Below are 16,203 nucleotides of genomic sequence, written 5' to 3' on the forward strand. Positions count from 1 at the left end.
CGTGGGGGATGGGGGTAGGTGTCTTACGGTGATTTGGGATTGCTACCGCCATTCAGTGCGAGGAGACCAGGGATGCCGGACGTCTTGCAAAGCACAGCGCAGTTCACAGAGGAGAAACGCGCAGCGTCCTACATGTCATGAAAGTTAGAATCCTGTTTGTAATTTTCTGTACTGGAATCTAACTTCATCTTACATATACACAAAGCTTGTATTTCTTGTCTAGTTTCAACTTATACTGAATTTTCCAGGAACGTAGAAGCAATGTAAATTAAGGGAAAAGTGGACTATTGTTTAGTATTTACCCAGAGCTACTCAACATTTCAGAAATTGCATCAGTGCTCATGGTAACAGTGCCTGCAATGTTCCTCTGTCAGTCTACAGTGTAGACGCTAGGTACAGAGCTCGCACTTCACAGTCAATGAATCTACATGGAGGTACAAGCCACTGGCTACTTCATTACGCCTCGATGTGCCCAAGCATGTCATACACATTGAAATACTTATTAACACAAATGATTTACCATTATATTACCGATAGGGCACTATGTACACATTGTTATAAGCAGCAGGCATTTAGGCTGACGGGACTGTGAACCACCACCCTGGGGAGAGAGTCTCGAGTAAGAAACAGAGAGTGGCTTGGACTGAGTCATGAATTCCAACATCCAATGGCCAGCTGGAGAGGGCAGACAAAGGAGAAAAACCAAAAATGCTGGGTTGGAGAAGCAAGGAAAAAATTTTCAGGAAGGAAGACTTAGTTAACAATGTCAGATATTGCTAAGAAGACAAATGGGATGAGGACTGGAAAACGCCTTCATCTAATTTAGCACTATGGAGGATTTGGCAACCGGTTTGCCATTGGTAATTTAGCAAGAGCTGGTTCAGTGGAGGGATGTGCCCAAGCCAGAGAGGACAGTGGAGACGTGGGTGAGGGATGGGGTGAGAAGACGGAGATGGTTATGAAACACCTTTTGGGGAACTTAGGTTGTAAAGGAGGAGTGAAAGGAGTTTAAAAAAAAAAAAAAAAAAAAAAAAAGGTGAGTAGAAGGTTGTTTTTTGTGTAGGGAAGGATTTGTCCGCAAGTTACCATCATCTCTCCAGTGGAAACTGATGACCGGGGCCCCCTCCATTCAGAGGAGTTCAGGTTGGCTGAAGTTGGCAAGAGAAGAAGAAAAGAAGGTGGGGTCAAGGGCAGCACCTGGAGCTGGAGCCCAGGCTCAGACTGGCCCTCCACTCACGGAATGCAACGTTTTAGAGAGCCCATGCAAACCAGCTTATTGCATGTTATGAAATTAAGTTCAAGCCTGTGAATTCTGAATTAATCACTCACATTCTAGCTTCCTATGAGCAGGTGAACAGGGAAGGGGGAAGTAGAGACTGCCCCAACTCACCCTGTCATCGAGACAGAAAGGAGTGCTTGCTTGGGCAGCACATATACTAAAATTAGAACAATAAAGGGAAGATTAGCATGGCCCCTGTGCAAGGATGACACACAAATTTGTGAAGCATTCCATATTTTTAAAGAAAAGGCAAAAAGAAGGTTGTGAAAAAGCACTATATAGAAATTCACTGTGAAATTTATGAATGTTATATCTCAATTTAAAAGTTAAAAACCCCACTATCTATAAGAATTTCCCAACTTTGGATACAATGTGTCCCTGAAGGTCCCTTCTTAAAGAGACTACAGATATAAAGTGGACTCTGACCATATAAATGAAGTATTGTCTATGTCTGTGGATGGTATTGAATGAGTGGGAAAATGTCCACCTAACACCATCACATTGGGGGTGAGGATTTCAACATATGAACTTGGGGGAGATACAAACATTCATACCATGATAAGTGACAAGGAGGTCTGGGGAAGATATACGTAGACAGACCTTGCCAGATGGACACAGAATGTCACAATATTTGCATCCCATGAAAATGGTCACCAAAGAGTGACCTCAGCAGAGGATGATCTTAATATCAGATGGATGAGATGACTCATCCTGTGGACATCACTTCCCTCAGTGACTGTCGCAGCCTGATGGGCTCATGGCAATGGCTGTAGAGATGGGCTCAAGGCACGGAATCCATTTCCCACCACGGCCACTGCTGAGTGCATAGCCTGCCAGCAGCAAATATGTCAACATTTCCTGGGGGCACCTGCCAGCTACCTGGTGGCAGTTACTGCTTGAGCCACTTCCATCACAGAAGGAGCAGTGCCTTGATCTCACCGAACAGATGTATTCTGGATACAGACTCACCTCCCTGCCCACAAAGCCTCTGCCCAAACCACCATTCCTGGGCTGAAGGAATGCCTTCATCACTGTCATGGAGCCCCACACAGCTTCCCTTCCGGCCAAAACTCATGTCAGAGCAGGTGAAGGGGCAGGAACAGGCTCACACTCATGGAATTCACAGGCTTGCCATGTTCACAGCATCCTGAAGCACTGACCTGATGGAATGGAGGAATGCTCTCCTGCAGACCCAGTCACTGTAGCCACTGGGGACAATACCTTGGGGGCCAGGGCAATGTCCTCCGGGATGTTGTATATGCTGTAAATCAGCATGCAGCATACGGTACTTTCTCTCCTACAGCCAGGATTCGGGAGTCTGAGAATCAAGGGGCAGAAATGGGAGTGGCTCCTCTCATTATTACCCCTCATAATCCACTAGAAAAAGTTTGCCTCCCATTTCTGCAACTTTAGGCTCTGCTGGAATAGATGTCATAGTTTTCAAGGAAGGAGTGCTTCCAACAGGGACACAACAATGGTTGCATTACACTGGAAATGAAGACTGCCACCAGCTACCTAGGACTCCTTATGCAAGGGGTTGGTAGGTGGGGTGATTGATCCCAACTGTCAAGGGGCAACTAGGTTGCTCTATAACACACTCTGCAATATGGAGTGTTTCTAGAATGCAAGAGATCTCAGGGTACTTCTCAGTGCTCCCATTCTTTGTGCTCCCACCTAAGAAGTCACCTAGAAGCTGTTCCCAACACTTCTCAACAGACTGGCCACACCATTACTTCCTGGCAAGCTTGCTAAAGAACATTCCCAGCAATGCTGATTTGGTATTCATAGGAAACAAATGCTGTCTAATTTTCCTAGGTGATTCTGGTGTGCATTTGGACTTGGGAACCGCTACTCTAGATTGGTTACGTGAATTGCTCAAGGTTACGTGACTAGTGTCAGTTGGACCTCAAACTTGAATCTTCTGATTTCCAGATGCTCTTTCCACATCACAGTGCTTGCTCTACAGAAATCCTAAATATGTCGCTACACAAAAGCCTTGACATACTAAAAATTGTAGTACCAAAATACATTAAAAAGGGCAACTTATTATGAAGTTGCCCTAGTCATAATTTAGCCATCATAAACACAAATTAAAATATTTTAACTAATTCCATTTGCATTTTTTAAAGTATAAAAGGATTTTCAGAACGATAAATAGGATAACCAAGATCTCTAAATAAGCCCTTCAGAGGACATTCACACCGCTCCTTTAAATTCTGATAAATGTCCTCGTAGCATACCTTGCAGCACAGAAGCATTTAAAATCACTCGAGATCCTGAATTTTTTGTTTCAAAAACAGCCCTGCGGCAGGTCCACATTAAGCACTTTATTTACAGGAGCTGCTTGAATCTGCTGCCCTTATTCAGCTTCTTGTCTTTGCTCTTCCTGGTTATTTTTTCTCTCCACCCCTAAACAAGGCACCCTTGCCACCCGCATCATCCCAAAACCATCAAGGGTGGCCACAGAGAAGACAGGAAGCCACAGAGGGCAGCGTGTGGGGTGAGGGAAGGCAGGGAGGCCCGCTGGGAAGGCATTTCAATTCTTCTCTGGTGACACTGCTAACTGTGGCATGATGTTTAATTCAGCTCCATGCGTTCCTTGAATGCAAAACCAAATAAACATAAAAGCTATTTAATCACCTCTTTTTTTCTTCCCATCGCCTCTCATGCCCACTTGTAGAAACTGTAGAGAGCCCTGGAGGAGGCACCAGATCTGGGCTTTCTGATGGGTGTTGCTGATGACCCCAGGAAGACCACCCAGTACCAGCACATTCACACAGACCCTAGACAGGAGGCTGCTGGACATCCGTCTCCACTTTCCACAGCAATGTTCCTCCTGCCAGGCTGCCCAGGGCCGCTGCAGAGCTGCTCCTTTCCCCCCTGGAGCTCACACACAAGCTGAAGAGCTATGCCTCCATCCAGGGCCTCCCGCTGCTGCTGAGGAGCCAAGATCTGGTTCGGCCACTCGCTCCCACACCAGCTGCTGGACCAAGCTGCAGATGCTGTCGCTGGATCTGGTTTCCCCAAGGGCTGCCCAAGGGACCAAATAACATGACCCAAAGTGCCAGGGCCAACTCTGACCATTGAAAGACAGGAAGGAGATAGGAAAGAACTGGAAAGTCGATTTTTCTCACCCCTTCCTCCTAGTTCCAAGGCATATGTTTGCATATGGCCTCTCCAGGGACTTCTCACAGCTGTGCTTTTTGATGGAATCGTACCATCTTGTATCCCCTTCCTTCTCTCCTGGCATCACTCCCCGTCCCCCTCGTCTTGCTTCCCGGGACTATATCCCCAAGGAAGCGCTAGCTCTAAGGAACCCAGGCTAACGCAAAGAGCAAGCTGAAGCGTCAGTCACAGAGTAGGAAGATTCACTCAAAACAAAACAAAACAAAACAAAAGAGAAGACTGCTTGCTTTCAAAAGACTGTTACTGGGGGAAAAAATCCATGTAAATGACTCTGGATGTTTTTCTCCTAGATTTACTGACTCAATGCCAATGACTTCAGTTAACTAAGAAGTCTGAGGAATTTGTATTTACATTTTTAGATGTGAAAGTTTTTGGCAATGAATTATATGACTGCCTACCAGTAGTCCAATGTTCTACTCTTTGACCTATTTAAATTGCTATCTTCGGCCTAATGACCACTGTTTCTTAAAACACTTGACTTTGTCTTCTTTTCCATTATTAGCACTAGTAGTTGACTTACGTCAGAGGGGTTATTTTTTCACTAATAAAAAATTTTTAGTATCTCAAGGGAGTTCCAGTATAGAACACAAAACCAGTGAGAGACAGACACTGGCTGACCTTGCCCAACAGGCAGGTGACTCTCCCAAGCTCCTCTCAAAGGCCAAGACACTGGAGTCTGTGCCCTCAAGCAATCTAGATGGGCTGGACAAAACTGTGGATGCAAAATCTGTGAAGACAAAGGTTCTTCTGTTTTTACTCTTCAGTTCAAGTTGTTCTGTTTTAATTTTTAAGAGCAAAGAGAAACACATCAATTAAAGCTGCATGGTTTTATTTTGCATGCCCATGAGAGATGTGGTTGGCTGCTCTGAAGAAGGGAGCTGCCAGCTTGCCTGGAGGATTTCTGTGTGTCAGAGAATTTGCCTAGAACCGGATGGGTGCCAGCATTTCCACCACCGCAAATTGCTGAAACTGCAGCAATGAAATGTGTCCACTGCCTCCTCATGCCATCCAGAAGGGAAGTGCCTGACTTTTGGCAGTGCACATTTCTGGGCTTCCTTTCAGATTTTTAAGGTTAACCTGAGCAATGCTGTCAGATTTTAAGACACTTTTGCTCTTCCTTTTATCTTTGTGTTACCACATCCTATAAAAGAACAAAGAGGGTATAGAAAGGAAGAGAGAGGCTGGGTCAGAGACAAGGCTAAGAACTAGCTCTGACTGAACAACCCTTAAAGCTAAACATTACGAGGCTCAATAAAGTCCTTTATCCTTATATCGAACTAAATCGAGCAAAACTCCATTGATTTATTTTTTAACTGTTAAGATTGAAAAACAAGTGATATTAATATGTAGTCTTTTCATGGAAGGAAATGAGTATCTTAGCTGTAAGAAATATCATTGTCTGTAACTAATTAACATTTTTCCCAAAAGATATCTTATAAAGCAAAAAAGCCAAGGAATTGTATAATTTATTGATAATTTTTGTTACTGCCTTTGTGCTTAACTATGTACTAAAACAAAATGTCTTTGTGAATTAAATTTTTATTTATATCAAATTAATACCTTCACAGAGCTTTAAAAGTGAAATCGATGTATCAGGTCAATAACAAGACAGCAGTGTCCTGCCCTATCCCCAATCCCTATTTCCACATGCCAGAGATCAACACTGCAATTCTTTCAGGTGTTCCTTCTGTACTGATACTTCAGAAATATCTCAATAAGACGCTTACCATGCTATTTCTTCATTTCTCAGTTTTCGATAACACATACCTATTGTCTTGCAGCTCTGGAAGACATAGATTTAACTCTCATTTATTACCCTTTCCCCCACACAGTTGTCTTCTCCCACATCCATTTTTGATTAAGTCTATATCCAGTGCTTTCATTATTACAAGCATAAATATTGTTTGCTGCTGAGCCATTTTCTTTCTTGACATTTTGTTTTGTTTTGTTTTCAACTCCCTGGCCAAGTCTTCCCACACCTTCCAAAGGCTCTGCAAAACGCTTTGCTAACCATAATTTCCTGCATGGATGAATTGACATATACCTAAGAGACTAAGAGACTTCAACACCAGAGACTCTGAATAAGTAAGTTTGGAGTGGGCCAGGGAATTAAGTTTTTTTTTGTTTTTAGCCTATGGATCTTAGGAAGAGGTAGGTTTGGGAACCACTCATCTATAGCAAAATTATTAATCTAATAAACTCTCAAGTTTTAGACATTTAAATGGCAGAGGATTTTGGTTCAGTTCTCTACCATTCTAGTATCACTTGCAGAAACTTTCTAGAGATGGAAATGAATTTTCCAAATTGAAGGAATGACATTGAACAATCAACAAAACTCATAACAACTCCATTAAAAGAACCAAAGTTTGGGCCAATGTTTTGATTTTTTTCACTTTCCCATCAAATACCTTGACACTTAAATGAATACTGTATTTACATCTGCTTCTTTTTGGACACAGATTATATACTTCTGTTCTCATGATAGCTTTTTCTTCATGTTGTTCAACTTGGCTGCCAAATCTTATCTTGTTAAAGTGATAATCAATCATATCCAGCTGATATATCAGAGGTTGCTACACAACTGTCCCCCAAGAGGTCACGCTGGCTTTCTGCTGCCCAGTGCCAGGTGTGTGGCATCCATGCTGTGGATCCAGATCGGGAGGCAGCCTGAGTGTATTTTCTTCCTCTTTTTCCAAGACTTAAGATGAGTCAATTCATATTTTCTTGGCTCTCTTCTTTGTCAAACAAAACATGAAAAAACATAGGTTTGGACCTAAGGATGGTGCATTAACTATTCCCTAAACTGATAGTAAAGAGATTTCTATGTTTTTCTTAGGGCATAAACCTAAAGAGACAGAGAGAATTAAATGGTGATCACTATGGCAAACACAGTGATGAGAGTTACTGACTTACAAACTCAAGAAGTAGGAAACTAACACCTGCACTGGAGAAGGCTGACAAGCAACCTAATCTACCCAACAGCCCCCCAAAATGCTTAGGAATCTGATAGCATTAGGTGCATCCAAAAGTAGAGTTGAAACTAGAACTAAACGCAGAGGGTTACTTAATAAAGTCGGCTTAAGAGATAGTCAAGGACCCAGATCCCTTTATTCCATGAAACTGAGCAACTGTCCCTTTCCCACCCCGACAGAGTCCTGAAGGTTTTTACTTTTAGGAGGCAAAAAAAAAAAAAAGAGCCTCTGGACTGTATGTACAAGGCCTAGTTGAGGTCAAGACTATCATACTGAAAAAAGAAGAATTAAGTGATAGTTTACAGTCTAGATATTGAGAAGCTCAGTCATCCTTCCCCCATTCAGCTCCCTGTTATACACCCCATGTTGAGAACTGAAAGAATACTCCCTGGGAAATCTAAACAGCCCAAGAGAAATCCCCCAAAAATACTGACATGGAAGGTAATCACACTACATAGCTGAGCTGTGAGTTGCAATTATGTGAGTTATAATAAGTAAACACTAAATAACAACCAAACCAAATTCCTCATCTTCCTTCTTGAGAAGTCAATGGATACTGCCTACACTAAAAAATTGTGAAATTACAAAATCAAGAAGTAACAATATAAGCATGTTATTTATTTATTTATTTATTTATTTATTTTTTTTTTGTCGTTTTTTCGTGACCGGCACTCAGCCAGTGAGTGCACCGGTCAGTCCTATATAGGATCTGAACCCGCGGCGGGAGGGTCGCCGCGCTCCCAGCGCAGCACCCTACCAAGTGCGCCACGGGCTCGGCCCATAAGCATGTTATTTAGAAAATAGAGAACTAAAAGAGCTGAAAGTGATTGCTTCTAGGGATTGAAAAATGCGGACAGATTCTTCTGTTTCCTTGAAATAAGTCTTATACCCAAATGTATACTCAACTATGTACATGAATAAATTTGATAAAATATAATTTAAATAAAACAGGGTTTTAGTCATAAGGTCTAATGAACTCATTCGAGAAAAATGCCAGGCACATGGATAAGTGATATAACATCTCAGAAAGACCACAGCAGCCTTCCAGCATGAAAGGGGTCCGAGCTGGGGATTGCAAAAAGGATACAACCAGGCATGTTCAGAGTGTGGATTCTACATGGGACTGAACATCCCATTTGCTAAGTCTGCAACTGTGTTTGCAACTTAAAAGTGACCATAAGACTGTCATTCCCTAAGAGTGAGGACTAAAGCAGATCTGCCAGAGTTTTCATTTAGGGGATGATAAAATTTAACCCCCTGAATAAAATTTTAAAGGGCCAGTAAGAAGCATAATGTGTGTTGATCTCATTCTGCACATCATGCTTATTTATCATAGAGGCTATGAATGAATGAATGAATGAAATGTCTAAATAGGAATGAGTAAACAAGAGTAAATGCTTGCATGAAACTCAGAAAAGGGAGCGATGGATGGTAATTGTTTATCTAGCACTTCCAAAGGAGAAGATGCTGGACCTGGCATGCATGCTATTGCCTCTGGTGCAGACAGTGTGGTAAAACATTAATCACTTTTTTTTCTTTCTTTTTTTTTGGCAGCTAGCTGGTACAGGGATTTGAACCCTTGACCTTGGTGTTATATCATTGCACTCTAACTAACTGAGCTATCTGGCCAGCCTAAAATATTAATGAACAGAGCAAGAGTTGTAGAATCAGATGTTCATGATGGGTACTTACTCAGGCACCTACCATTGTGTGGCCTTGGGCAAGTCACTCACATTCTCTGTAAATCACTTTCCTCCTCTCTAAAATGGTCGTCATACCTGGCGTAATACACAGTGCTATAGTAACTTTCAATAAGAGATACATGCAGTGTGTCTCTTTGGGGCCTGGCACAGAGTAGGTACCAATTAATGACAGTGATCATTATAACTACTCCCCCGTTAGGGACAGAGGAAGCTGAGCAGGCTTTCTCATTTCTTGGATGATCATGAGAGTGTTTATCATAATTCTAAACTCACTAAGCAACCTAATGATTCTAATTCCACTTTCTATCTAACTTGATCATTGGGAGTTGGTAGCCTGAGCAATGAACATCAGTATTCCTGTTACTGTGCAGACACATCAATAAACCAGCATTTTGTTATAAGCATGAATCTTCTATCTAGATCAATGCCATTCAGTTCATTAAAGTCTCACTGATTCTTGGTGAACTGAAAAATCTAACTAGAGAGGAGAGTTCCACCGAGGACTCACCCCTGAGGCCCTGTCTGAACAGCCAGGCTCCCCTTCCTTCACCCTCTTAACTAGACATGATTGCACTAAGACACTGAGAAACCCCAAGTGTCGTCTGAAGTAGAGAAAGCATCTGCTGTGTCTGCTGTCATTTGTTCTAGACATGTTTCCCCACAACTCTGAGAACCGGTAATCCACACCTGGTGGACAGAGACACCTTTCCCACTCTGGAGACCTTGCTCCCCAGAACACCTCGTTCATTCTCCTGTCAGGTCACAGAGCTTACTACAGCGCTCTGCTCACGGTAATTCCAGGCTGAGTCCAGGCTCGCCTCTGGGATCCACAACTTCTTTTCTACAACTCTTCCTCACAGCTCAGGTCCTTCCAGAAGTCTTCCTGAATGATGCTACCCAGTTCTGAGTACCCCTGCCTCGAAGTCTTCTCCAAGGTTACAAATATCTTTTGGACTATATTATCTCACACATTTCTGTCAGGAGAAAGTTCGAGTTCCTACCACCCACATAAATGACCTAGGCCACGACCTTTCGTTTCCTCTATGTTAAAATAGGTACGATAATTCCTCCCCATGAGGCTGTTTTGAAAAGCAAATGAGATCACACTTAAGAAAGTGCCTTGAAAGCCACGGAAGAGGAGGACAAAGGCCGCGTGGGGGCTTCACCGAGGTGCACTGCTACCCACGTCTGAGGAAGCCCCTCAGCGGCCTCCTTCCCGTTCTCTCCATGAGCTCATGTTCACTAAAGCTTCTATTTAGAGAGTCACCAAAGACAAAAGCAGTTTCCCGCTCTAACAACCCCCACTCAGACCAAGGATAATCCAACCTCCTTCCCAAGGGACACCTTTCAAAGGAACTGTTTAAAAATGCAGCTATGTTTTGAAATCACTACAATTAGTTTCTAAGACGAATTTCAGAAACTCTATCGACTTTAGGTTAAAAAAATAATTTATTCACGTGCGACTGCTTAATTTTTGGTTCAGAGAATTGTTAATGTAGCTAAATCCTTGCATCTCTCAAATGGCTCAAACCAGACACAGTATCCATTATATTTCACTGGTTAGAGTCTTTAACTATTACTTCCAAAAACATGTTTCTTTTAAATGAATCATCTCAAGGAAGAATAAAAAGGAGGTTACAAAGGTAACAAACAAAAATAAAAAACGTTCTGGTTTATGAAGCTTTCAGGTCACGTAATCCATCGAATTTCCTTTTCCCTTAACTAGGTCAGCTTTTGAAACCTCAGTCATTTTTTTCTGCCTTTTCTTTTTCAATCCTGCTGCACCAGAGTCCCATTTGCAGTTTTAAGTGACCTATTTAATTAGAATTTGGAACCCTCAGACAGAAAAGTGAGTTGTCTTCATTCTATTTTCTCAATCTTATTAATTGAATTTCTAAATCAGTTTGTTAAAAAACCATGCACCTTAAGCAATCCCAAAACCCAAATAACCAGGTTTAATTATGCTCATGAGTGTCCATTCAAACATGGTCCAGGTGAAAGAGCCCTCAATCAGGTGTCAGGACACCTTGGTTCTCCACCCAGCTCTGCTGCTAGCTGCTGCACAATCCTGGGAACATACCTAAGCCCCCTGAGCCTCAGTCTTCTCACCTTTGCAGAGAGGAGATTAGTCTCTCAGGTCCTTTATGGCTCTAAGTCTCTGTGAATATTTTCTGAGCACCTACTATGTACAAAGCACTGTGCTAGACACAAGGGGTAGGGAGAGGTACAAAGATGGACTGCTGTTGCCGTCTCATCAAGAACTTTACACTCTACTATGGAAAAGAAAATCATATAGTACAAGACCAAATGCCAAAGTCACCTTATGTATCCTCTCTATTCCCATGATTGGCATTGTGCTTGATACTTAGTAGATGCTCAATTAAATGACATAAAGGATATATAAAATGGCCTATGGGCATGAGAGAAGAGAGGCTTCGCCTGATGGAGAGAAATCAGAAATGTTCATAGGTATTGTATTTCAGATGACTTTCAAAAGACTGCTCAACTTTCAGCGACTCTCCAACACTACCCTCTAATTGCATGTAAAATCTTAAGCCAACAGTCAAGGTTCTTCATGCTCTTGTCCCAATATATCCTTTAATCCTTATCTCTCCCTTACACAGAACTATGCTAAAGCCACCAATCTCCTTGCCGTACCTCAGTTTTACTCATCATTCTCTTTCTCTATGCCCCCTTCACCTGTTCTTCAACTAGGATGTCTGCCAACCCCAACATAATCCAATCCCATTATCCTTCAAGGCCCCCTTCAAACTTCTCCTACTTTATGAAAGAAGGCTTACGAAGCCCTTCCCCATCCCCTTCCAATCATATGTACAGTCACCCATCTTTGAACCCGCACAAGATTTATTGACATTTCTCTTGTGGTGCATATGCCTGCATTACAGTTGGGTAATATCTCTGCCTCAAGATGACAATCTTTGGCATCAGCAACTGTATTATTCATCTGCAATGCCAAACAAATGGAAGATATTCAGCAGATTATTCTGATGGGACAAACAAAACAACAACAACAGCAACAACAACAACAACAATAAAAACAAAAAACACTCCAGGACATAGAAACTGAATGAACAACGGTGCTAAGTTAGGAATATTTATGGTTAATTGCCGGAGACCAGCTCCGCAGGACTCACTGGACCTGAATAGGTGGGTGGCGTTGGCGAGGAAAAAAAGAGAAAGGTGGACCACAAATGTCTAGTGCAAGTGTGGACAACAACCACATGGATCTTGCTTTATTTATACCCCTTTACTTATTTTTTACATAATGATTTATCTTTTAATCAAAACATTTTTCATTTCCTCTCTATTAAAAAGAAAAATCAAAATGTTCCAAAGCACTCATGTTCTGACAAAAACATCTACTCATGCATCAGTAGTTCACCCCAAAGCCTGTGGCTTGTGGCCAGGAAACTATACAATAGCAACATGCTTGGCTTTAAAATGTCAGACTTTTGGTCTGAATCATAAACCTTAACCTTCTGAGCTTACAATTTAACCCTTTTTAAATCTTACTTATACTTATTACACTTAATTTTAATAACATTGATTAGTTATGGTTAACAATTTAATATTGCTTATACTCTATATTGATCATTCTAATTTATAATCAAAATTACAATGTTTATAACATGAATATTATAATAAACTTTAACTATAAATCTCTATTAAATTTCTATATTATTGTTACAGGTTTTGTGTTACAAACTGATTTAAACAAAACCTATTAATATCAAAATTTGTTTGTGTTTCTCTACTATCTAACTTATTTATCTTACAACGAAACCTTTTATTTCCCTGCCAATAGACTCCGGGAACAGCACAGGGGATAAAGTGAAAAGTTAAATGACCCTTTTCAAGTTTGTTAAGGTACACTGCATCATTCCAATCCCAGAATGATATGTTCTTGGTGAGTCAAGTGAAGCAATAGGAGTGGAGAAGGAACAAAGAAATCTGTAACTGGTTGTGATCAATTAGTTGTAAACACCACCGTTCTCAGACCCACCGACTCCCTGGGGGACGTGGATAAAATTCCAACATAACAACTTCATTCCACACATACAAAAGCATGACCACAGCCACAACGGGTCCATGCATACATCATTAATAGGAAAGATCAATGACAAAGTTAAATCGAGCTAACCCATACTGGGAATATACATCAAAAACACCTTTAGTAATGCCTTTTAAATAAACCAGTTAATTTTTATATATTATTAACATGTCCTTTGAGAAACATTCGGGCCCTCGGAACCTCCCAAAGCCCAACTAAGCCAAAAGGTGAGGCCATCTAATTCTGGGAAGCCCTGTCAAGTAACCAAAGGTGAACAAACAGGAAATTCCACACAGCCATGTCACACACGCGGGATCCCCCTGCGGCCTAGCTGAACAAGGGGTGTCGTTCCTCAGGCTCCCAAGCCATTCCCTATAGCAGGATAGCTCTCGACAGCTAATGCCTAAAATGGCAACTATTCTAGTTTGATTTTTGAACATGGGGTTGAGTTGGTGGAATCAGAAGGATTAAGCTTGGAAAGCAGATTGGAGTCTGATTACCAGAGCCTCGACGGCCAAGCTAATAAAAACGGTATATATTCAGTTCTCAATGAGAGTCACTGATGGTTTTGGACACTGGACAGTAACAGGGCCTGAGGCATGAAAATCAACCCAGAAGCACTCTGGTTAACATGTCAGTCTCCTAAGAATTTGGGTTGAGATGAGTCTATCCTGAGAGAAAAATGGACTCTTACTGTGCTGACAAAACTGTGTGAACCTGTAGATCTGTGGGTCTTGGAACAATCACCAAGGTGAACACTGCTTTGTAGGCTTCCTGGCAAACGACATTTGGGTTCCCACCTCAGTAAAAGGAAATAGATCCACACCAAAGCAATCATTACTAAATTTCCAAATTGGTGAAAAGAAAAGATTCTATTTGCTTCCAGAGGAAGGGAGAAGGGAAGAAAAAAGCACACGACACACAAGGATGTATATGTGTGTATACGGATATGCATGCGTGCATGTGTGCATATGTATACATAGGTATGTGTGTGTGTGTGTATATATACACACACACATATATAGTGTACCAAAACGAAGGCTGTAGAGGCAGAAATAATTTTATGAAGGTTTACTGAGAGCCAAAAGTGAGGATCAACTCGGGAAACACAAACCAACAAAGCTGGGAAGTGCTTGGAAGTCTATTACAAGATGAAAGATTTTATGGGAAAGTTTGGAAAAGTTTGAACTCCCCATACCAGATTTGTCCCATTTTTACTGGTGGGTAAAATACATAAGTTACAAACACTGGTTACAGATTACAGCACATAAGCAAAAATGTGTATGTGCAAGACAAGTGTCCACATGTAAGACGATGCTTCAGCTAATTTTTTAAAAATTGAATCATAATTGATTACATGTATTTTGGGGGTTCAACATTGACATATGTTGATCAAATCAATATTATTAGCATATATATCATTACAAATCATACTTATTCTTTATGCCTCTTATCCAATCTCTTCCCAAACTCCTCTCCCTCCCACCTCCCACCTCTGATAACCCTAGATGTCTTCTCTACTTCTGAAAGAGTAATGGTTACTTTGCTGATTTGTTGCCTAGATGATCTGTCCAGAGATGAGAGAGGTGTGTTCAGGTCCCCCACTATTGCTGTACAGCAGATGCTTCTTCTGTCACTCTGGAACAGGCTTTGTGGAGAGAGACATCCAGTTCTTTTCTTTGATCTTTGCTGGTGACCCTCCTTGTGTCAATGTACTCGAGCAGCTAGCAGGTCATCTGCGCGGTGGTTGTGGCATCTAGCCGCTTTTGCAGCAGACATGGTTATTGTGGTGTCTGTGGTGGGCTACCCTCATGGAAGTGGTATTTTTGGCATGCTCCTTGCCTGGATGTAGGAGGAGGGGTTGTCCCCACTCCATACCTCAGGACCCCGGGCGGGTCGCGTGGCAGTGGCAGCATGACTGGATGTAGGAGAGAGGGTCAGTACCCAACTCCATCTGTTTTTACATTCTAACTTGTTGTTCTGACCATTTGGCTGGGAGGGGGAGAAGGGAAGAGGGAAGGAAATAGGGTGGGAGAAGGAGGAAGGAATGGGGGCATGGTTGAGGGCCATGGCACAGCCCCTCATTCCTTCAGGGGAGACCAGGGGGCTTCCAGTGGTGTCTTGGTCATTGCTGGGCTGAATGCAGATGTCAGGGTGGTGTGGCTGGAGCCGTCGGTCCTCCACCGCCCTGGCTTGGGAGACAAGGGGGCTTCCAATGGTGGTTCAGCGGTCATCACTGGGCTGGTTGCAGATATCAAGGGGGGATGTGGATGAAGCCCTCAGTCCCCGAATGCCCTGGCACAGGAGTCTGGGGTGTTTCCTGTGGTGGCTCAGTGGTCATCGCTGGGTGGGTTGCAGGTGTCGGGGGGATGGCTGAGGCATCAGCCCTCCCCCATCCCTGGCTTGGGAGCCCACAGGGTTCCAGTCGTTCTAGGTTTTATTAGGTGTTCTTTGGTGATTTGAGACCTTTATTAGTTAATATCAAATTTTGTCACTGGTCTGTGGGTATTTTATTTCTTCTTTCAGGTCTATGTTGGATTATTGCTGCTCCCACCACTTAAAGTCTGCACTGGAACTAATTTGTTGTCCTTTGGTTACTTCTAAAATGGGGGAACTTCCTGTGGGGCCAGAACTTGAGTCCTTGGTTGAGCTAAATTGCTGCTTTGCCACTAATTCCCTGGAGAAGACTTTTTGTGCAGCTCAGATTTTAATGGTTGACCTTGTATGTACTTCTGGGTCTTGTGAGATCCAGTGTACCCGGGTTGTGTGGACACTGGTGTGGGCCTGAGTCTTTTCAGCAAACTGCTCCCCTTGCAGTTCTATATTCCAGGCCAGTCTACACAGAGTGGGCCTGTGCTGATTGAAGAGCAGATCAGCTGTCCATGCTGTGCCTCAATATTTCCCCGGTGTGCCCTTCTCCCCTACTGCCCACACTGCAAACACTTCCCATGGGACAGGCTGTGCACCGGTCCCTTGCAATGACTCACTGGC

General features: G+C 42.5%; 1 protein-coding gene and 1 non-coding gene across 3 annotated transcripts in view; one reads left to right on the forward strand and one right to left on the reverse strand.

Moving 5' to 3' along the window:
• The window catches only part of FUT10 (fucosyltransferase 10), a 77,088-nt gene that overhangs the window by 46,195 nt on the left and 14,690 nt on the right, over window positions 1-16,203 (reverse strand). The window lies entirely within an intron of this gene.
• Window positions 1,413-1,519, forward strand: LOC134362357 (U6 spliceosomal RNA). Its single transcript, XR_010021615.1, has one exon. It is a non-coding gene; the product is annotated as a U6 spliceosomal RNA (small nuclear RNA).

This window comes from Cynocephalus volans, chromosome 13 (genome assembly GCF_027409185.1).
Source record: "Cynocephalus volans isolate mCynVol1 chromosome 13, mCynVol1.pri, whole genome shotgun sequence".
Taxonomy (NCBI): domain Eukaryota; kingdom Metazoa; phylum Chordata; class Mammalia; order Dermoptera; family Cynocephalidae; genus Cynocephalus; species Cynocephalus volans.